Source organism: Tachyglossus aculeatus, unplaced genomic scaffold (genome assembly GCF_015852505.1).
Source record: "Tachyglossus aculeatus isolate mTacAcu1 unplaced genomic scaffold, mTacAcu1.pri scaffold_136_arrow_ctg1, whole genome shotgun sequence".
In the NCBI taxonomy this organism is placed as follows: domain Eukaryota; kingdom Metazoa; phylum Chordata; class Mammalia; order Monotremata; family Tachyglossidae; genus Tachyglossus; species Tachyglossus aculeatus.
In genome coordinates, this window is record NW_024044863.1 from 170625 (window position 1) to 193442 (window position 22818).

The 22818-nt window shown below is 42.3% G+C and overlaps 1 pseudogene; it reads right to left on the reverse strand.

The window, feature by feature from the left end:
- Positions 1 to 11122: 11122 nt before the first annotated feature.
- LOC119923016 lies at positions 11123 to 12049 on the reverse strand (annotated as a pseudogene).
- Positions 12050 to 22818: the final 10769 nt, after the last annotated feature.

Here is a 22818-nt window from a genome sequence, read left to right on the forward strand (position 1 = left end):
TCATTCACTCCCACAGCTTCAACTATCATCTCTATGCTGATGACACCCAAATCTACATCTCTGCCCCTGCTCTCCCCCCCTCCCTCCAGGCTCGCATCTCCTCCTGCCTTCAGGACATCTCCATCTGGATGTCTGCCCACCACCTCAAACTCAACATGTCCAAGACTGAACTCCTCGTCTTCCCTCCTAAATCCTGCCCTCTCCCTGACTTTTCCATCACTGTTGACAGCACTACCATCCTTCCCGTCTCACAGGCCTGCAACCTTGGTGTCATCCTCGACTCCGCTCTCTCATTCACCCCTCACATCCAAGCCGTCACCAAAACCTGCCAGTCTCAGTTCCGCAACATTGCCAAGATCCGCCCTTTCCTCTCTATCCAAACCGCTACCCTGCTCGTTCAAGCTCTCATCCTATCCCGTCTGGACTACTGTATCAGCCTCCTCTCCAATCTCCCATCCTCTTGTCTCTCCCCACTTCAATCCATACTTCATGCCGCTGCCCGGATTGTCTTTGTCCAGAAACGCTCTGGGCATGTTACTCCCCTCCTCAGAAATCTCCAGGGGCTACCAATCAACCTCCACATCAGGCAGAAACTCCTCACCTTCGGCTTCAAGGCTGTCCATCACCTCATCCTCTCCTACGTTACCTCCCTTCTGTCCTTCTCCAGCCCAGCCCACACCCTCCGCTCCTCTGCCACTAATCTCCTCACCGTACCTCGTTCTTGCCTGTCCCACCATCGACCCCCGGCCCACATCCTTCCCCGGGCCTGGAATACCCTCCCTCTGCCCACCCGCCAAACTAGCTCTCTTCCTCCCTTCAAGGCCCTACTGAGAGCTCACCTCCTCCAGGAGGCCTTCCCAGACTGAGCCCCCTCCTTCCTCTCCCCCTCCTCCCCCTCTCCATCCCCCCGCCTTACCTCCTTCCCTTCCCCACAACACCTGTATATATGTTTGTACATATTTATTACTCTATGTATTTATTTTACTTGTACATGTTTATTACTCTATGTATTTATTTTACTTGTACATATCTATTCTATTTATTTTGTTTTGTTAATATGTTTGGTTTTGCTCTCTGTCTCCCCCTTCTAGACTGTGAGCCCACTGTTGGGTAGGGACCGTCTCTATATGTTGCCAACTTGTACTTCTGAAGCGCTTAGTACAGTGCTCTGCACACAGTAAGCGCTCAATAAATACAACTGATTGATTGATTGAGAAGCAGCTTGGTAAAGCTGCTAGAGCTTGGGCCTGGGAGTCAAAAGGTCATGGATTCTAATCCTTGGGCAAGTCACTTTACTTCTCTGTGCCTCAGTTACCTCATCTGCAAAATGGGGATTGAGGCTGCGAGCTCCACATGGGATAGGGACTGTGTACAACCCTATTTACTTGCATCTACCCCCATGCTTAATATAGTGCCTGGCACATAGTAAATGTTTAAAAAAATACAATAATAATCACCATCATCACTATAATAATAATAATATAATAGTAATTAAAAATGATGGCATTTGTTAAGTGCTTACTATGAGCAAAGCACTGTTCTAAGCGCTGGGGGGGATACAATGTGATCAAGTTGTCCCACGTGGGGCTCACAGTCTTAATCCCCATTTTTACAGATGAGGGAACTGAGGCTCAGAGAAGTTAAGTGACTTGCCCAAGGTCACACAGCAGAGATGTGGTGGAGCTGGGATTCAAACCCATGACCTCTGATTCCAAAGCCCGTGCTCTTTCCACTGAGCCATGCTGCTTCTCTGATAATTATGCTTCTCTGATAATTATGCTTCTCTGATAATTATGCTTCCCGATGCTTCTCTGATAATAATGATGATAATTATTATCATTATCATTAACAGAGTTGGTAGGCACGTTCCCTGTCCATTATGAGCTCACAATATAGAGGGGGAGACAGACTCTAATATAAATTATGGGTATAGATGTATATATAATATGTATATAGGGATTGTGGGGTTGAAAGTGACGGGAATAAAAATGATGCTAATCCAAAGGGAATACAAACAATGCTAATCCAAGTACAAGGGTGGGGCAGAAGGGAGTGGGAGAAGAGGAAATGAGGTTTTGGTCCGGGAGGCCTCTTGGAGATGGCTGTAAAACACTCAATCACCTTGCTCCCTCTTAACTCAGCTGGCTACTCTCCTATTACAACCAAGCCTGCACAATTGGCTCCTCTAATGCTTACCATCTCAACTGTTTCTTGATCTCTTCTATCTTGCCGCCAGCCCTTGCCCACATCCTGCCTCTGATCTGGAACCCCCACCCTCCTCAAATCTGACAGACAATGACTCTCCCCTCCTTCAAAGCCTTATTGAATCAATCAATCAATCAATCATATTTATTGAGCGCTTACTGTGTGCAGAGCACTGTACTAAGCGCTTGGGAAGTACAAGCTGGCAACACATAGAGACAGTCCCTACCCAACAGTGGGCTCACAGTCTAGAAGGGGGACACAGAGAACAAAACAAAACATACTAACAAAATAAAATAAATAGGATAGGTACAAGTAAAATAAATAAATAAATAGAGTAATAAATATGTACAAACATATATACATATATACAGGTGCGGTGGGGAAGGGAAGGAGGTAATATGTGGGGGATGGAGAGGGTTATGAGGGGGAGAGGATACAAGGGGCTCAGTCTGGGAAGGCCTCCTGGAGGAGGGGAGCACATCTCCTTCAAGAGACCTTCCCTGACTAAGCTCTTTCCTCTTTTCCCACTCCTTTCTGCCCTGACTAGCTCCCTTTATTCAGCCCCCCTCCCAACCCCACAACACTTTTGTACATAGCTGCCATTTAGTTGTTTATTATTATTATTATTTATTTTTATTATTATTTATTTACTTATTAATGCCTAGCTCCCCCTCTAGCCTCTAAGTTCGATGTGGGCCTGGACTGTGTCTGTTTATTGTTACATTGTACTTTCCCAAGCGCTGAGTACAGTGCTCTGCACAGTCAGTGCTCAATAAATATGATTGAATGAATGAATGTGCTTCTCATAAGGCTTTGAAGGTGAGGAGCTGGGTTATAGTAGAGAAGCAGCGTGGCTCAGTGGGAAGAGCTCGGGCTTTGGAGTCAGAGGTCGTGGGTTCAAATCCTGGCTCTGCCAGTTGTCAGCTGTGTGACTTTGGGCAAGTCACTTCACTCTCTGGGCCTCAGTTCCCTCATCTGTAAAATGGGGATTAAGACTGGGAGCCCCCGCGTGGGACAACCTGATCACCTTTTAACCTCCCCAGCACTTAGAACAGTACTTTGCACATAGTAAGCACTTACTAAATGCTCTCATCATTACTGTTATTATTAGGAGGTCAGTGAGTGCATAATAAACGATATTATTATTATTATTAGGAGGTCAGTGAGGCAAGGAAGGAGGGGGCAAGCCAAATGAGGGGCTTAAAGCCAGTGATAAGAAGTTTCTGTTTGATGTAGACTATAAGTTCACTGTGAGAAGGGACCATCTCTACCAATTCTGTCGCATTGTACCCTCCCAAACATGGAGTAATAATAATAATAATGATATTTGTTAAGCGCTTACTATGTGCCAAGCACAGTTCTAAGTGCTGGGGTAGATACAAAGTAATCAGGTTATCCCACGTGGGGCTCACAGTCTTAATCTCCATTTTACAGATGATGGAGCTGAGGCACAGAGAAGTTAAGTGACTTGCCGAAAGTCACACAGCTAATATGTGGCAGAGCCAGGATTAGAAGTGCTCTTTCCACTAAGCCATGCTGCTTCTCCGAGTACAGTGCTCTGACCGCAGTAATTGCTCAATAGATTGATTGATAAATGCAGAGGGGGATGGGCAACCCCTGGAAGAGTGGGGAGACTGGACTGAATGCTTATTTTAGAACAATGATCCCGGCAGCAGAGTGAAGTATGGATTGGAGTGGGGAAAGGCAGGAGATGGGGGGTCAGCAAGGAGATTAAAACAGTAGTCAAAGTGGGCTAGGCTAAGGGGTTCGATAATCACATGAGCCCACTGTTGGGTAGGGACTGTCTCTATATGTTGCCAACTTGTACTTCCCAAGCGCTTAGTACAGTGGTCTGCACACAGTAAGCGCTCAATAAATACGATTGATTGATTAAGCATGTTGGATAGAGAAAGAAGGGTGGATTTTAGCCATGCTGTGAAGATTGAACTGACAGGATTTGTTGACATTGAACAGGTGCGTTAAATTATAAATGATTTATTTATATTAATGTCTGTCTCCCCCTCTGGACTGTAAATTCACTGTGGGTAGGGTTCTTGTCTACCAATTCTGTTGTATTATACTCTCTCGAGTGCCTAGTATAGTGCTCTGCACACAGTCAGGGTTCAGCATGACTCAGTGGAAAGAGCATGGGCTTGGGAGTCAGAGGTCATGGGTTCTAATCCCAGCTCCACCAACTGTCAGCTGTGTGACTTTGGGCAAGTCACTTAACTTCTCTGTGCCTCAGGTACCTCATCTGTAAAATGGGGATTAAGATTGTGAGCCCCACGTGGGACAACCTGATCACCTTGCATCCTCCGCAGCGCTTCAAAGAGTGCTTTGCACATAGAAAGTGCTTAACAAACGCCAAAATTATTATTATTAATAAATACCACTCTTGGTGATGGTGATGACAATAATGACTAAACGAATGAGAGGAGTTGAAGGCAATGCCAAGGTTATGGGCTTGAGGAGCAGCGTGGCTCAGTGGAAAGAGCACGGGCTTTGGAGTCAGAGGTCATGGGTTCAAGACCCGTCTCTGCCAATTGTCAGCTGTGTGACTTTGGGCAAATCACTTAACTTCTCTGTGCCTTAGTTACCTCATCTGTAAAACGGGAATTAAGACTGTGAGTACCCCATGGGACAACCTGATCACCTGGTACCCTCCCCAGTACTTGTACATATCTATTCTATTTATTTTATTTTGTTAATATGTTTGGTTTTGTTCTCTGTCTCCCCCTTCTGGACTGTAAGCCCACTGTTGAGTAGGGACCGTCTCTATATGTTGCCAACTTGTACTTCCCAAGCGCTTAGTACAGTGCTTTGCACTCAGTAAGTGCTCAATAAATATGATTGATTGATTGATTACAACAGTGCTTTGCACTTAGTAAGCACTTAATAAATGCCATTATTATTATTATTATTATTATTATTATTATTATTATTATTATTATTATTATTGAGGGACAGGTGCCATAGACAACACAATCATTTTCACCATCCCACAAGACCACAAGCTTGGCTTTATCCTTGACTCCTCTTTCTCTTTCAACCTTCATGTTTAGTTTGTCAGTTCTTGCTGTCCAGTATTTCCAGAATCCAACCCTTCCTCTCTAACTGAGGCACAGTTTGGCCTAATGGAAGGAGCCCAGTACCGGCAGTCTGAGGACCTGGGTTCTAATACCAGGTCAGCCAATTGTCTGCCATGTGACCCTGGGCAAGTCACTTCACAGCTCTTAGAAAAGCAGCAAAGCCTAGTGGAAAGAGCCCAGGGATGGGAATCAGAGGACCTGAATTCTTGTCCCGGATCCGCCACTTGTCTGCTGTTTGATCTTGAGTGAGTCACTTCATTTCTCTGTGCCTCGGTTTCCTCATCTGTAAATAAGGATATAAAGGATGAAAAATGGAAATTCTCCCTCCCACTTAGACTTTAAGCCTCATGTGGAATGAGGCTGTGTCCTAGCTAATTGTCTGCTTAACAAATACCTCAGTCATTACAATTAAGTGGATGGCACATAGGTGCTTGATACATAGTAAACACTTAACAAATACCATAAAAAAAAGGAGGAGTAGACAGTTCCACTGTGGGGAGAGGAAGCAGAAGATTCCATTGTGGCTTTCATTGAGAAGCAGCGTGTCCTAGAGGAAAGAGGCCGTGGCTGGGAGTCAGAGGACCTGAGTTCAAATCCCAGCTCTGCCGATTGTCAGCTGTGTCAGAAGTCACTTTTCACTTCTCTGGGCCTAAGTTACCTCATCGGTAAAATGGGGATGAAGACTGTGAGCCCCCCGTGGGACAACCTGATCACCTTGTATCCTCCCCAGCGCTTAGAACAGTGCTTTGCACATATTAAGCACTTAATAAATGCCATCATTACTATTACAATACAACAATAAACAGACGCATTCCCTGCCCACACCAAGCTTACAGTCTAGGGTGAGTAGACAAGATCTCTGCCCTTAGGGAATTGACAATCTTCCGTGGTGTGAGCTCTCAGGAGAGGACAATAGAGTTAGTATGTAGGATTCCTGCCCTCATGGAGTTAACAGTCTAGAAGGGAAGACAGAAATTAAAAATGGATATGTAGCTAAGTGCTGTGGGGCTGAGGGTGGGGTGAATAAACAGAGTGTAAATCTACGTGCAAGGCTGACACAGAAGTGAGTAGGAGAAGAGGAAATCAATTCATCAGTCAAATGTATTAAGTGCTTCCTATGTGTGAGGCAATGTACTAAGCTCTTGGGAAAGTAGAACACAACAATATAACAGACACATTCCCTGACCACAGTGAGCTTATGGTCTAGAGCGAGAGATGGACAAGGATATAAATAAAGAGAAGCAGCATGGCTCAGTGGAAAGAGCACGGGCTTGGGAGTCAGAGGTCATGGGTTTGAAACCCAGCTCTGCTACTTGTCAGCTGTGTGACCATGGGCAAGCCACTTAACTTCTCTGGGCCTCAGTTCTTTCATCTGTAAAATGGGGATTAAGACTGTGAGCCCCATGTGGGGCAACCTGATTACTCTGTATTCCCCAAGTGCTTAAAACAGTGCTTTGCACATAATAAGCGCTTAACAAATACCATCGCTATTATTAAATAAATAAATTTCGGATATGTGCATAAGTGCTGTGGCACTGGGACGGGGGACAAATGAAGGGAGCAAGTCAGGGCGACCCAGAATGGAGTGAAAGAAAAGGTAGAGAAGGCTTAGTCAGGGAAGGCCTTCTGGAGGAGATGTACCTTCAATAAAGCTCTGTAGAGGGGAACATAATTGTCTGTTGGACATGAAGAGGGAGGACGTTGCAGCTCAAAGGCAGGATGTGGCCAAGAGGTCGGAGGCAAGATAGACAAAATCAAGGTCCGGTGAGTAGGGTAGCAATAAGGGAGTGAAGTATATAGGCTGGGCTGCAGTAGGAGAGTAGTGAGGTGAGGTAGACGTGGCAGTGATGATGATGATGGCATTTATTAATCACTTACTATGTGCAAAGCACTGTTCTAAGTGCTGGGGAGGTTACAAGGTGATCAGGTTGTCCCACGGCGGGCTCACAGTCTTCATCCCCATTTTACAGATGAGAAGTTAAGTGACTTGCCCAAAGTCACACAGTTGACAATTGGCAGAGGCGGGATTTGAACCCATGACCATTGACTCCAAAGCCCGAGCTCTTTCCACTGAGCCATGCTGCTTCTCGTGATGGGAGATCACGATGGTGGGAGATCATCATCAGTGATGATGGTAAGGAGTTTCCATCTGATGCGGAGGTAGATAAATGATGGTATTTGTTAAGCACTTACTGAGTGTCGGGCACTGTACTAAGCTCTGAGGTGAACACAAGCAAGTCGAGTTGTACACAGTCCCTGTCTGATGTGGGGCTCACAGTCTCAATCCCCATTTTACAGATGAGGTAACTGAGGCACAGAGAAATGAAGAGACTTGTCCAGGGTCACACAGCAGACAAGTGGCAGAGCCAGGATTAGAACCTATGACCTTCTCACTTCCAGGCCCGTGCTCTATACACTACGCCACACTGGGCAACCTCTGGAGGTTCTTGAGGAGTGGGGAGACGTGGACTGAACGTTTCTTTAGAAAAATGGATCCAGGCACCTGAGTGAATTATTAGCTGGAGTGGGGAGAGACAGGAGGCAGGGAGATCAGCAAGGAGGCTGATACAGTAATCAAGGAACATCTTACCCTGCTCTGATGGGAAAATCTGAGATGAAAGGTATTGCAAAAACATTAGGACAAACTTCAGTTTTTGGGTAGGTCTGGATTATTTTAAGCAATAATAATAATCAGTTCATAATGATGGTGTCAGTTCAAATAAAACCTACATCATAATGTTGGTTGTTAAAACATCATCCTGCCCTTCAAGAGCAGTTGGGATCCACACTACTTCAAAACACAACTTTCTTTCATACCTGTTTTGCTGGCCCGGAGCCCCTGTGCTTTAGCCCACCACCAGTAAAATAATAATAATGATGGTATTTGTTAGGCACTTACTTTGTGCAAAGCACTGTTCTAAGCGCTTGGGGGATACAAAGTAATCAGGTTGTCCCAGAATGAGAGGATAAAGATGAAAAGTCTTGCAGAAATTAACTGTAAGGGCAGTTTGCATGAAGACTTTACATCTGCATGTTCTCAAACTCACTTGAGTAGGCTGGCTTTGAAGACCCTGTTGAAAATTAAAATAGGAAATACTGCATGCAGCAAATTTCTCCTTTTCCACCTCAAATACTCTGTATTTACTCAGGAAAAAGTGGAAGACATTGCATGAAGCAAATTCCTCCCTTACTTCTCTGCTTTCTCAAAGAGTCTGGAGGCCTTGAAGATCCACGAAAGTACAAAGCAAATCACTCCTTTTCCGCCGCAAATATTTCTTCCCCTCACTTGAGGTGTTAGGACGTAAAGACCCAGAAGAGAATTAAGTTCATTCAATTCATTCATTCAATCGTATTTACTGAGCGCTTACCATGTGCAGAGCACTGCACTAAGCACTTGGAAAGCACAATTCAGCAACTAATAGAGACAATCCCTACCCAACAATGGGCTCACAGTCTAGAAGCGGGGAGACAGACAACAAAGCAAAGCAGGTAGACAGGCATCAATAGCATCAATAGAAATAAATAGAATTACAGATGTGTACACATCATTAATAAAAATAAATAGAATAATAAATATGTACATATATACACAAGTGCTGTGGGGCGGGTAGGGGGGTAGAGCAGAGAGAGGGAGTCGAGGTGATGGGGAGGGAAGGAAATGTGAGGTATTGCATGAAGCAAAACTCCCTTTTCCCCTTCTAACATTTTCTCTGCTCTCTTGAGTTAGGTCATGAAGACCTAGGAGGAGAATTATTCATTCATTCATTCAATCGTATTTATTTAGCGCTTACTGTGTGCAGAGCACTGTACTAAGCGCTTGGGAAGTACAAGTTGGCAACATATAGAGATGGTCCCTACCCAACAGTGGGCTCACAGTTTACAATTACCGAGGAGATAGTGTAAGAAGCAAAAATCTCTCCTTTTTCTCTTCTAAGCAGTCTCTGCTTCCTTGAGGTGTTAAGTGTTGAGAAGCACCAGTGGAAAGATCCCGGGCTTGGGAGTCAGAGGTCATGGGTTCTAATCCCGCCTCTGCCACTTTCATTCATTCAATCATATTTATTGAGCACTTACTGTGTGCAGAGCACTGTACTAAGCGCTTGGGAAGTACAAGTTGGCAACATATAGAGACGGTCCCTTCCCAACAACGGGATCACAGTCTAGAAGGGGGTTCACAGTCTGTGACTTTGGGCAAGTCACTTCACTTCTCTGTGCCTCAGTTCCCTCATCTGTAAAATGGGGATTAAGACTGTGAGCCCCACATGGGACAACCTGATCTCCTTGCATCCCCCCCAGCTCTTAGAACAGTGTTTTGCACATAGTAAGCATTTAACAAATGCTATTATTATTATTATTATTATTATTTTTATTATTATTATTATTTTGAGGACCCAGGAGACAAGTTAGGGGAAGCTATCACATGAAGCAAATATGCCACCTTTTCCACATAGAAAATTATTTGCTCACTTGAGGAGTTAGGAAAACATTAAGAAGTAAGTATTGTGAAAAGGGCAACTCTCTTTTTCCTCCCCAAATATTTTTTCTACTGTCTAGGAGATAGGCCCTAAAGACCAAGAGAAAATTAAGATAGATATTGCATAAAGCAAATCTCTCATTTCCCCCTCAACTATTCTCTCTGTTCTCTTGAGAAGCAGCGTGGCTTGGTGGAAAGAGCAAGGGCTTGGGAGTTAGAGGTCATGGGTTCTAATCCCGGCTCCACCACTTGTCAGTTGTGTGACTTTGGGAGAAGTCACTTCACTTATCTGTGCCTCAGTTACCTCATCTGGAAAATGGGGATTAAGACTGTGAGCCCCCCGTGGGACAACCTGATCACCTTGTAACCTCCCCAGTGCTTAGAACAGTGCTTGGCACATTGAAAGCACTTAACAAATACCATCATTATTATTATTGAGGAGTTTGGCTTTATAGACCCAGTACAGAATTCAGGGTTAGATATGGCATGGAATGAATCTCTCCTTTTCCTCAAATATTCTCACTGCTTGCTCCAGCCTAAAAGAACCAGAGGAGAACTGGAGACACTGAACAAAACAACCCCTACCTTTATGCCTCAAATATTCTCTCTGCTCACATTTGGCCCTAAAGAATCAGCAGAAAATTTAGTAGATGGCATTGCATGAAGCAAACGTCTTCTTTTCCTCCTCAAATATTCTTTGCTCCCTTGAGGAATTAGGTCTTAAAAACACAACGCGAGAACTAAGTTGGAGGTGGAGCAAATGTCTCCTTTTCCTTCTCTAACATACTCTCTGCTTGTTCAGCTATAAAACTCGAGAGAATTAAATGGGAAACATTGCATAAAGCAAATCTCTCCTTGTCCACCACAAATATTCTCCATGCTCTGGAGAAGTTTGGCTTTAAAAACCAAAGAGAGCATTAAGAAGTTAATATTGCACAAAGCAAATCCCACACTTGAAAGGAATTTAAATACTTTCCGATCATTGAAAACCAGAACATGGATCAGTTTTAAAGCGTTTGTTTAAATAATGTGAGTTGTGGTTAGTTGTAATATTAATGAATATTATGGCATTTTTTAAGTGTTTACTATGTTTTAAGCACTGGCGTGGATACAATGTAATCAGTTCAGATGCAGTCCATGTCCAACATGGGGTTCAAAATCTAAAGAAGGGAAAGAATAGGTATTTAATTCTCATTTTACAAATGAGAAAACTGAGTCACAGAGATGTTAAGTGACTGGCTCAATGTCACACAGCAGATACGTGGTGGCACTGAGATTAGAACTCAGGTCTCCTGACTCCAAATTCTGTGTTAGAGTCATAGCCCTGTAAGGAATCTATTGTTCCTTATATGTTTCATCACTGAAAATGTTTCTCTAAAACTTTTTTAAAAGCATCCTTCACATCCTTGTTCCTTAGACTGTAAATTACTGGATTCAACATGGGAATCACAACGGTATAAAATAGAGACACAACCATGCCATGCTCCAGAGAGTAACTTGAACTGGGTCTGAGGTACGCGGCGAGTATCGTACTGTGATATATGGTTACTCCCGCCAGGTGAGAGGCACAGGTTGAAAAAGCCTTGTGTCTCCCTTGAGCAGAGCGGATCCTCAGGATGGCAGCCAGGATGTAGCCGTAGGAGACGAGCACAATCAGGAGGGTGACCACCTCGATAGAGCTCACAAAATTGAAGAGTAGCAGTTCGTTGATGTGCGTATCAGAGCAGGAGAGGGATAAGAGTGGAGGGATATCACAGAAAAAATGCCTGATTTCATTGGAGCCGCAGAAGGATAAACTGAAGGTGGCGGATGTATGTAAGATGCCATGCAGGAGGCCACCAGTATAGGAGCCAATGATCAGCGACACATAGATTCTGGGTGACATAACGGCCATGTAGAGCAGAGGATTAGAAATGGCCACATAGCGATCATAAGCCATGGCAGCCAGAAGAAAACTCTCAGTGGTTCCAAAGGTTACCAAGGAAAGCATTTGTGTGGCACAGCCAGAAAAAGAGATGGATTTATTTCCCACTAAAAAATTCACCAACATCTTGGGGGTGACCACTGAGGAGTAGTAGGCATCCAGAAAAGATAGGACACTTTAGAAATAGTACATGGGATTGTGAAGCCGGGAGTCCATTCTAATCAGTTCAACTATGCCTAGGTTCCCCACCAAAATGAAAAGATAGATGGCTAGAAACACCAAGAACAGGATGATCTGTATCTCCTCAGGAACCTGGAATCCCATCAGAACAAACTCAGTTGCAGTAGAGTTACTATGCATGTTCACTGCCACCATGTCCAATCTGTAAATTGTGCAGAGTATGGAAATTAAGAACTGAGCTGAAATTATCCTTTTATCATTTGTAAAATGATTTAGCCTTACATAGACATTTATCAGATATTGATCGATGAAGTCAGTGTATTTATTCACTGTCAGAGCTCTGTTTTCTTCATTCTCCTTAAATGAAAATGACCCAATTCAGTAGACTGCTTTAGAGTGAAATATGGACTGGATTCCCTTGAAAGCATCATACTGTCTAAATTTCAAGATGTTTTGCAAATTTCATCTTGATTTCAAACTTTCTTTGCTTTAAACATTCCTTCTTCTTATCTATCTCCACAAGCCCAGAGAAATGGAAGCATGAGTAACCTGGGTGAGTTTGAGTCCTAGACAATTTAGATAAACAAGAATTTTTAAAAATCACACACAATTCCATTCCTTTCATAATTGATTTTGCACATGAATGTTGCTTCTCTCCCTTAGGCCTCTCTAATTTTTCCTTTATACAGTTGACATGTCACCTTTTCTAAGTGGTATATGTAAGATATCATTCCCATCTTTCAAAAACTCCAATATCCACCTATTTCTTCTTTTGTGATGGAAACCCACAACATTTTTCTTCAAGGTTCTCCGTCTGTTGCTTCAGTCTTAGCTACTGTGGCGGGACAGGTGAGAACGAGGCACAGTGAGGAGGTCAGCAGCAGAGGAATGGAGTGTGCAGGCTGGGCTGTAGAAGGAGAGAAAGGAGGTGAGGTAGGAGGGTCAAGGTGATGGAGAGCTTTGAAATCAATAGTGAGAAGATTGTAATGTACTCTCTCAACGGCTTAGTATAGTGCTGTGCACACAATAAGTGCTCAGTAAATATCACTGATTGATTATGACCTCTCATTCCACGTCTGAACGGTGAAGTTACCCACGTGGGTTTGTTTGTGAAATATAAGAGGATGAATTTATACTATACAGTGCTGGAAAGGGAACTAGAGATTGTGTGACCTCTCAATAGCTCTCTAATCTTATAATTCCAATCTTATGATTCCACTTTGATCTGTACTACAGCTAATAATGCAAATCTGGGACCCCAAAACCACTATTTCCAAAGGTAAAATTGGTTTTCCCAAAATTATCAAAATATTTCCCTCAACTTTCCATTTCCTTTTGTTCATTCAAACACAATCAAAGCTCAGTCCTGGTGAGGATCACACTTCTTACGGAGAAACAAGCTAGTGCATATGGATGCAGACAGTCTAGATTTCAGTACATCTCAGGGAAGTATTTTATTGATTCATTGAAGGGAGAGGACTCTAACTGATCTACTGGCCAATTCTTTGGTTCTTGTCCTGTAAACAATGAAATCAGCTTAAGAAATCTGCCCCGTTTTCTAATTTAGAAGCCAAACCTGCCCCGTGGCTACAAGGCATGGCCAGGTCTAACAACTGACTTCAGTTGTCACTACCGAGTGACTGGCTTATAGACACACCAATAGCGACATGGAAGAGATCAAAATATATCGGGCTAATACATGGTTTGGGATATATCATAATGTCAGTTTGCATGGACTCATCTAAATTATCATTACAATCATCATTACATTTGTTCATCACTTTGTGTCAAGCATGTTCTAAGTGCTGGGGTAGATACAAGTTAATCAGTCACAAATGATTTAAAATAGAGACTACTTTTGATTAATCAGAAATAGAATTAGATTTTTATAGAAAAATCACTCCTGTTCATGGCCAAATAACATGTTATTCACTATTTTCCATCATATATGTTATCGTCCCGTTAAAGATAAAGGTGCAGATGACTTAAAATGTTTGGAGCATTGTTTTAAAGTCACATTTCTTAAACCTCTCCAGCATAACCAGTTTCCAAAAGAGTAGAAAATGTCCCAAAATCCATGTGGTGTTTGGAGCCAGAAGAGAATGTCTGTGACACCCCTTCTTTATATTAAGAGGGTCAGTCTCTGTTTCTTTAAATACATTTATGTATAGGAGAGATGATTCAAAGAAAAAGCTCTCTAGTCCTTTGAGGTTGCAAAGATTTTTGACCCCCAATAAGAACAGCTCTTCAGCCATTGTAAACCACTTTGATTTCATAGAGAGCTTTCCAGTCTAGTATCACCAATTATTTCTAAACAAGGAAGGCATCATAATTAAAATTACAATAATGATTGCAATGAAAAACAACAGAAGACAAGCATACCATATCGAGTTATAGCCTTGGGGATTCAATTTATCTGTTCTTAGTTCTTGAGTCTGCTAAGTTATTAAGGAAAAAAAAAAGCTACCACCCACTCTGTTCCCAAGTGCACTTTGACGGTGTTCAATGTTTCTCCTCTCGACGTCTCAAATCCTAGTACTTACATAGAGATCGAAGGGGGCATTTCTTCCTTAGTTTCCGAAGCCGCTAATGTGAAGGATGAGGAGGTTTTTTATCTTGTGTTTGATGACATATGGGACCTGATCTCTGAAGCATTTCATCCTCAGGAGAGCAGAGGAGCTATAATTAATCCTACTGAATAATGGCTGATTTCTTATTTGTGTGTTGAAATTCGTATACTTGGAGCAGCATGGCTTAGTGGAAAGAGCACAGGCTTGAGAACCAGAGGTCATGGGTTCTAATCCTGACTCCACTACTTGTCAGCTGAGTGACTTTGGGCAAGTCACTTCACTTCTCTGTGCCTCACTTATCTCATCTGTAAAATGGGGATTAAGACTGTGAGCCTCACGTGGGACAACCTGAATGCCTCGTATCTACCCCAGTGCTTAGAACAGTGCTTGGCATACAGTAAGCATTTAGCAAATACCATTATTATTATTATTATTATTAGGAAGCAAGTCAGTGCCGGGCTGTGCAGGGGGTTAAATGAGCTTTTTCCCACTGAGGTTTCCCTTTAGACAGTGATTAAAGTGGCTCTGACAGGAAGCAGTGGAACAGGAGTTTGGGGAAAAAATGCTGAGGGGAAATACCATTTTTCATTTTAGCCTTTAGGTAACATTTTTGTCTATCATCTTGGATTCTTTTCCTTATAGAAGCACTAGTAGTAGTAGTGGAAGTAATAATAAAATGTTGTAGTAAGTATAGTAGTGCTATTTAAATAGAAAAAGCAAACACCTGCTCCTAAATAGCTCGTTGTAATCATGACAAAGAGAGATGAGCTGGAGGTGCTGGGTGGTGGTAGTTGTTTCATCTGGAAGAGTTAGAAAAAAGTGTCCTCTTCCTCAGCCTTCAGTTTTTCCCTCTAGACCGTTAGCTCCTTGTGGACAGGGAATGCACCCACCAACTCTATTATATTGTACTCTCCCAAGTCCTTAGTACAGTGCTCTGCACATGGTAAGTGCTTGATAAATACCATCGATTGATGTTAGTAATGGCATATCACTGCATGCCCTGCACTGTATTAAGCACTTGGGAAGTAAAAACAACACATTGCCTCCCCATAAGGACTGTAAATGCCTTGTGGGTAGGGAATGTGTCTGTTTGGCTCAGTGGAAAAGAGCACAGGCTTTGGAGTCAGAGGTCAGGGGTTCAAATCCCAGCTCCACCAATTGTCAGCTGTGTGACTTTGGACAAGACACTTAACTTCTCTGTGCCTCAGTTCCCTCATCTGTAAAATGGGGATTAAGACTGTGAGCCTCAGGTGGGACAACCTGATCACCTTGTAACTTCCCCAGCGCTGAGAACAGTGCTTGGTGCATAGTAAGCACTTAATAAATGCCATTATTATTATTATTATCATCATACTGAGCTCTCCAGTAAGTGCTCAATAAACATAATTGAATGAACTAATAGGGAGATTACACTTTCTAGTGGAGTAGACTGGCATAATAGTACTTAGAAGCGGTGGATCAAAATTGAATATATAACAATTGAATGTATAACTGAATAAATGCATGTCCAGAAGTCCTGAGGAGGACATAAATTGGTACTGAAGTGCTAGAAATGGCTGGCAGGTTTACATGACTTGGGATGCTGGGAATTAATTGGGGAAAGTATGTTGGAAGAGGTGGACCTTTCAGAAAGGTTAGGAATAGGGGGAAATTCTTAGCCTGTCAGATTTGGGGACCTAGGAAGTTCTAGGACAGGAAAATGGTGTGAGCGTAAGGGGAGAGGTGGGAGAATTGAAAGCATGTGTGCACAGTCAGAAGATTAGCAGTAGAGGAATGAAGAAAGAAGGCTGGGGAGCAGCAAATAAAGACGGCAAATATATAATGCGAAATAATTTGGTGAAGAGCCTTGAAGCCGATTATTGGGCCTGGAGTAAAGCCCATCACAGACACCATAAAATTCATCCCAGGTGTTTTGTTCTTGTTTTTATGGTATTTCTTTAGTGCAGAGAAGCAGCGTGGCTCAGTGGAAAGAGCACGGGCTTTGGAGTCAGAGGTCATGGGTTTGAATCCTGGCTCTGCCACGTGTCTGCTGTGTGACCTCGGGCAAGTCACTTAACTTCTCAGAGCCTCAGTGACCTCATCTGTAAAATGGGGATGATGACTGTGAGCCCCACGCGGGACAACCTGATCACCTTGCATCCCCCCAGCGCTTAGAACAGTGCTTTGCACATAGTAAACGCTTAACAAATGCCATCATTATTCATTATCATTATTAGTATGTGACAAGCACTGTTCTAAGTGCTGGGGTAGATTCAAATTTTAGCAGGTTGGACACAGTCCCCATCCCACAGAGAGCTCACAGTATAAGTAAGAAGGTGTAGGATTTAATCCCCATTTTACCATTGAAGAAATTGAGCCACAGAGAAGTTAAGCGACTTGCCCAAGGTCTGGAATTGGAACCCAGGTCGTCAGATGACCAGGCCTAGGCTCTTTCCTCTAGGCCACTCTGCTACTTTTCCAAGTTTTCCTTGACACCTGTCACCAGAGTTAGGCTAGCAATTTCCCTCCCCACTCCCCGGATAGGCAGAGTTGGGGCGCCGTGGGGAATCAGTATAGATGAGGCTCAGTACCGAGGGACAATTTGATTGAAGGGTTTCCCTGGTCCCATCAGCAGTCCTTTTCTGGGTTTGGAAACCTTGGCTAAAACAATTTTAAGAGACAGGATTGAGATGGAATGGGGCAAGGACAAGCTGGGTACTGGTTTTTGTAAGTGGGGTTTATGGATTAGGGCCCGACTTTGTTTCACAATCTATTTCACACTATTAGGAGAGGTCACTGGGGAATGTTCAAAGCGTTCTAGAAATTTAGTGACATGACACAATAAGTAAACACTATCTAAAGGAAAACACCAAATATAGTACCTGAATCAAATTCTCAGTCTACACTAGATAATTATTTATATATTTATTTATGTGTAAATAAATATATATATAAATAAATATATTTATTTAAATATATTTACATATTTACTATTCTGTTTATTTTGTTAATGATGTGCATGTAGCTTTAATTCTATTTGTTCTGATGACTTTGACACCTGTCTACATGTTTTGTTTTGTTGTCTGTCTCCCCCTTCTAGACTGTGAGCCCATTGTTGGGTAGGGACCATCTCAATATGTTGCCAACTTGTACTCCCCAAGTGCTTAGTACAGTGCTCTGCACACAGTAAGTGGTCAATAAATATGATTGAATGAATCAATGAACTAGGTAAATTCAACTGTGACAGGAGGTGATGATTCTGGTAATTCAGGAAAAACAAAAAATTCTTTCACAAGAAATTCTCAAACTGAAGAAAATGTACTTTCTTTCTTGAAGTATTCATTCATTCATTCAATTGTATTTATTGAGCACTTATTGTGTGCAGAGCACTGTAATAAGCACTTGGGAAGTACAAATTGTCAACATATAGAGATGATCCCTACCCAACAACAGGTTCACAGTCTAGAAGCATCTGGATAATTACTTCAATTACTTCACTTATTATTATTATTAGTAATAATAATAATAATAATAATAATAATTGTGGTCTTTGTTAAGCTCTTACTACGTGCCAAGCACTGTTCTAAGCACTGGGGTAGATGCAGGTAATCAGGCTGTCCCACATGGGGCTCACAGTCTTAATCCCCATTTTACAGATGAGGTAACAGAGGCCCAGAGAAGTTAAGTGACTTGCCCAGAGTCACACAGCTGACAAGTGGCAGAGGCAGGATTAGAACCCATGACCTCTGACTCCCAAGCCCGGGCTCTTGCCAATAAGCCATGCTGCTTATTACTGAACCTGGCTGAGAATTGTCATTTTTCAAAAATCTCATCTAAGTGTTAAACAAAATTTAATCAAAAATAATATGAATCCTGAACCTGGCTCAGAATTGTCATTTCTTGACATCTCATCTAGGTGGTTAAACAAAATTTAATCAAAAATAATATGAATCCTGCCTATCAAGAGCATATAGTCTATCACAGAAAACAAAAATAATATAATGTAGATGCAAAGGCCTGGACAGATGAACATAAACATTCATCATCATCAACAACAACAATAACATTTTTTTAAATGATAAGTTTTGAGGACATAGCCACACATGCAGGGCACAAAGGACAAAAGCGATTGTTTAAGGGGCAGGGTAAGAAATCATAGGCAGAGCACAGGCCCGGGAGTCAGAAGGACCTGGGTTCTAATCCAGACTCTGCCACGTGTCTGCTGAGTGACCTTGGCCAAGTCATTTAACTTCTTTGGGCCTCAGTTACTTCATCTGAAAAATGGGAATTAAGCCCTATGTGTGACAGGGACAGTGACCAACCTGTTAAGCTTGTATGTACCCCAGTGCTTAATACAGTGTCTGGCACATTACAAGTGCTTAAAAATACTATTAAAATACAGCAACAAAATAATAGACAAAGTAGAATAGGGACAAGGGAATAACTAGGGGAAGGGGAGGAATGAAGAGGGAAAGTAGTGTCTCTGAAAAGCAGGAACAATAGGTTGGAAATTTTCTTCTGTAAAAGAAAGATCCCAAAACCGTTGACGTCTGGGCCTAAGTCTGGTCGTGAAATAAATAATAATTGTGGTATTTGTTAAGCTCTTATTGTATACCAGACACTGGACTAAGCACCGGGGTGGATATGAGCAAATCAGTTTGAACATTATCCCTGTCCCACATGGGGCTCACGGTCTCAATCCCTATTTTACGGATGAAGTCACTGAGGCACGGAGAAGTAAAGTGACTTGTCCAAGGTCGTACAGCAGACAGGTGGCAGAGCCAAGATTAGAACCCAGGTTCATGCTCTATCCACTACACCATGCTGCTTCTCAAATGAAGCAGCGAAATGACTGGCCTTCTTATTTGGGTGGTGGTCACACTAAACTCACAGCAAAAGTCACTGGCTGAAAGTCTGGGGACCTCACTATGCTGCGGACCATGGGCTTGCAGATGGTTGAGAGCAATCAAACCTCCCGTTTTGGCCAGCAGGACGACTTCTGCGAGCGAAAAACCGAGCACGAAAATGTGTCACTCATCCTGAGATTGAAAATGTTTTTCATTCATTCAGTCTTTCACTCATTCAATCGTATTTATTGAGCATTTTCTGTGAGCAGAGCACTGTACTAAGCACTTGAAAAGTACAATTCAGCAATAGAGACAATCCCTGTCCATAGCAGGCTCCCAGTCTAGACCATGGGCTTGCAGATGGTTGAGAGCAATCAAACCCCCCATTTTGGCCAGCAGGACGACATCTGCGGGCACAAAACCGAGCACGAAAATGTGTCACTCATCCTGAGACTGAAAATGTTTTTCATTCATTCAGTCTTTCATTCATTTAATCATATTTATTGAGCACTTTCTGTGTGCAGAACACTGTACTATGCACTTGGAAAGTACAATTCAGCAATAAAGAGAGACAATCCCTGTCCATAACAGGCTCACAGTCTAGAACGGGGGAGGCAGGCTTCAAAACAAGTAAACAGGCATCAGTAGCACCAATATAAATAAATAGTATTATAGATATATAGACACCGAAAAAAGTAAACAGGCATTAATATAAGTGGCTTTGGAATTCTTCAGCATCTCTACAGGGATCGAGGAGGAACATCAAAGATCTGTGCATGACAAATTACCAAGGAAGAAATATATGGGGAAATGAAGTAGGGAAATAATCCTAATTAGGTTTCCCCCTACGATGGCAATATAGAAGCTACTCAAGTGATACGTGTGGGAATGTGTCTACCAATCCTGTTGTATTGTACTCTCCCAAGCCCTTAATACAGTGCTCTGCCACATTAAAGGCTCAATCAATACCACTGATAATTATACTACTGTCTCCAGGCATTGAGAAGCAGCGTGATTCAAAGAGAAGCAGCGTGGCTCGGTGGAAAGAGTCCGGGCTTTGGAGTCAGAGGTCGTGGGTTCAAATCTCGGCTCCGCCACTTGTCAGCTGTGTAACTCTGCGCAAGTCACTTCACTTCTCTGTGCCTCAGTTCCCTCATCTGTAAAATGGGGATGAAGACTGTGGGCCCCCCCCGTGGGATGACCTGATCACCTTGTAACCTCCCCAGTGCTTAGAACAGTGCTTGGCACATAGTAAGCGCTTGATAAATGCCATCATTATTATTATTACTATTATTATTGAATGACTAAACCATTCAGTTGTGTGATTTTTCTCCCGGTTTAGTTCTTGGTTATATAATAATCATAACAATAATGTCATTTATTAAATGATTACTGCATGCCAAATCACCTTGGCAGACATAAAATAACCAGGAAGAACTGTCTCTGCCTATTCTAGGCTCACAATCTAAATACGGAGGATAGATATCAATGTACAGATGAGGAAACTAAATCACGGGGAGGTTTATTGATTGGCCAAGGTCTCACATAGAGGCCAGATAGAGAAGCAGTGTTGCCTAGTGGAAAGAGTACAGGCCTGGGAATCATTCATTCCTTCAATCATATTTATTGAGCGCTTACTGTGTGCAGAGTACAGTACTAACCACTTGGAAAGTACAATACAGCAATAAAGAGAGATAATCCCTGCCCACAGTGCATTTACAGTCTGGAGTCAGAGGATCTGGTTTCTAATTCCAGCTCTGCCACGTACCTTCTGTGTGATCTTGAAAAAGTCACTTCACTTCTCTGTGTCTCAGTTCGCTCATCTGCAAAATGGAAATTCAATGCCTTTTCTCCCTCCCACTCAGATTGTGAGCCCCGTGTAGGGCCTGAGTATATCATATCTACCCCAGTGCTGAGTACAGTGCTTGGCACAGAGTGTTAAACAAAGAACACAAATATTATTATTATCATTATTATTATTACCAGTTGAATTACTGGGACTAGGATCTAGGTCTCTTGACATTCTAACCCATACTCTTTCTAATATTTACTATCTTAATAATAGATACGTCGATTTTATTCACGACATAATGTACAACTCAAGACCCTTAAAGAAAAGAAATTTGCCCTCGATAGTTAAAATTTTCCTTGTTTCCTTGCTGCATACATGTGGTCCTCATGAAATTATTATTGTTTGGAAAGAGTCCCAGGTGAATGGAATGTAGGGATACGGATTACCTTTATATAGCCATCCAAGCATATATATGGATGTGGGCTAAAAAGATGAGAGAAAATAGTCCATTCCACATGGTGCTCATGTAAAGTTGTCCTCTGCAGTGCGGTGGCATTTGCCACATTTAGCACCTTTTCATGGTCCCTCAGACTTCATGACAGTCCATAGTTCCATGCTGTCTCTGAAGCAGTTCACAGTCATCTGCATATCTTCTTCCAGACTTTCTTCAAGTTTTAAAAGTTCCTGAAGGATTATCTCAAATGATTTTGACCATTGTCTGAAGTCTGCTGAGTTGGAGGTTTCCCAGTGGAACAGAGGCTGTCCGAAAAACTTTCAGTTCTTGTCTCATCCTCAAGCCCAGCAGAATGAAACAGATTGCTTTACTCCATCTGATGATTAGGAAAAGATCTTAAAGTGTACTTCTAAATCCAGCTGAAATAATCACACAGCTGAGTAGCAGAGCTTCTGTTGTCCATCCAACTTAATTAATAATAATGATGGCACTTATTAAATAATAATAATAATAATAATGGCATTTGTTAAGTGCTTACTATGTGCAAAGCACTGTTCTAAGCACTGGGGAGGTTACAAGGTGATAGTGTTATCCCACGGGGGGCTCACAGTCTTAATCCCCATTTTACAGATGAAGTAACTGAGGCACAGAGAGACACAAGTGTGCTGATGATATCGACTAGTTTTATAAAGCTTATATCTACAACATAGCTGTTCTTGCATTACTGTTATGCTTATGTTATCTGTTCAACTGATCATGCCATCTGCTTTTCCACATTTTATTCTGAAGCTACATGGTGATTTGGGAACTACATGGTTTACTATATTCTTCAGTAGTCAGCCTAGGAGGATTCTGGCTGGTTTCTATCCCTTCCTGGTAAACAATAAGGAACTGTTTGTGTTGTTTTCTTGTTTTTGTTTTTGTTTTCATTTGCTTTCTTAATATTGTTTGTTAAGTACTTACTACATGCCAGACATTGTACTAAGCACTGGAGTAGATACAAGCTAATCAGGTTGGACACACTCCCGATCCCACATGGAGATCACAGTCTTAATCCCTATTTTACAGATGAGGTAACTGAGGCCCAGAGAAGTTAAGTAACTTAACATTATAATAATAATAATAATATAATAATAATAATTAATAAAGAATTCCAAAGACCACAATAATGCACTAATAGCCCTCATATAAGGCCAGTTCTCTCTATTTTCTGGGTTAGAAGTTATCATTTAATTCATAAGGTTGAGGGCAAGCCTATGATCCTAAACTCAGTTCACAATCCTTCCTTGCTAAATTACCCAAACCAC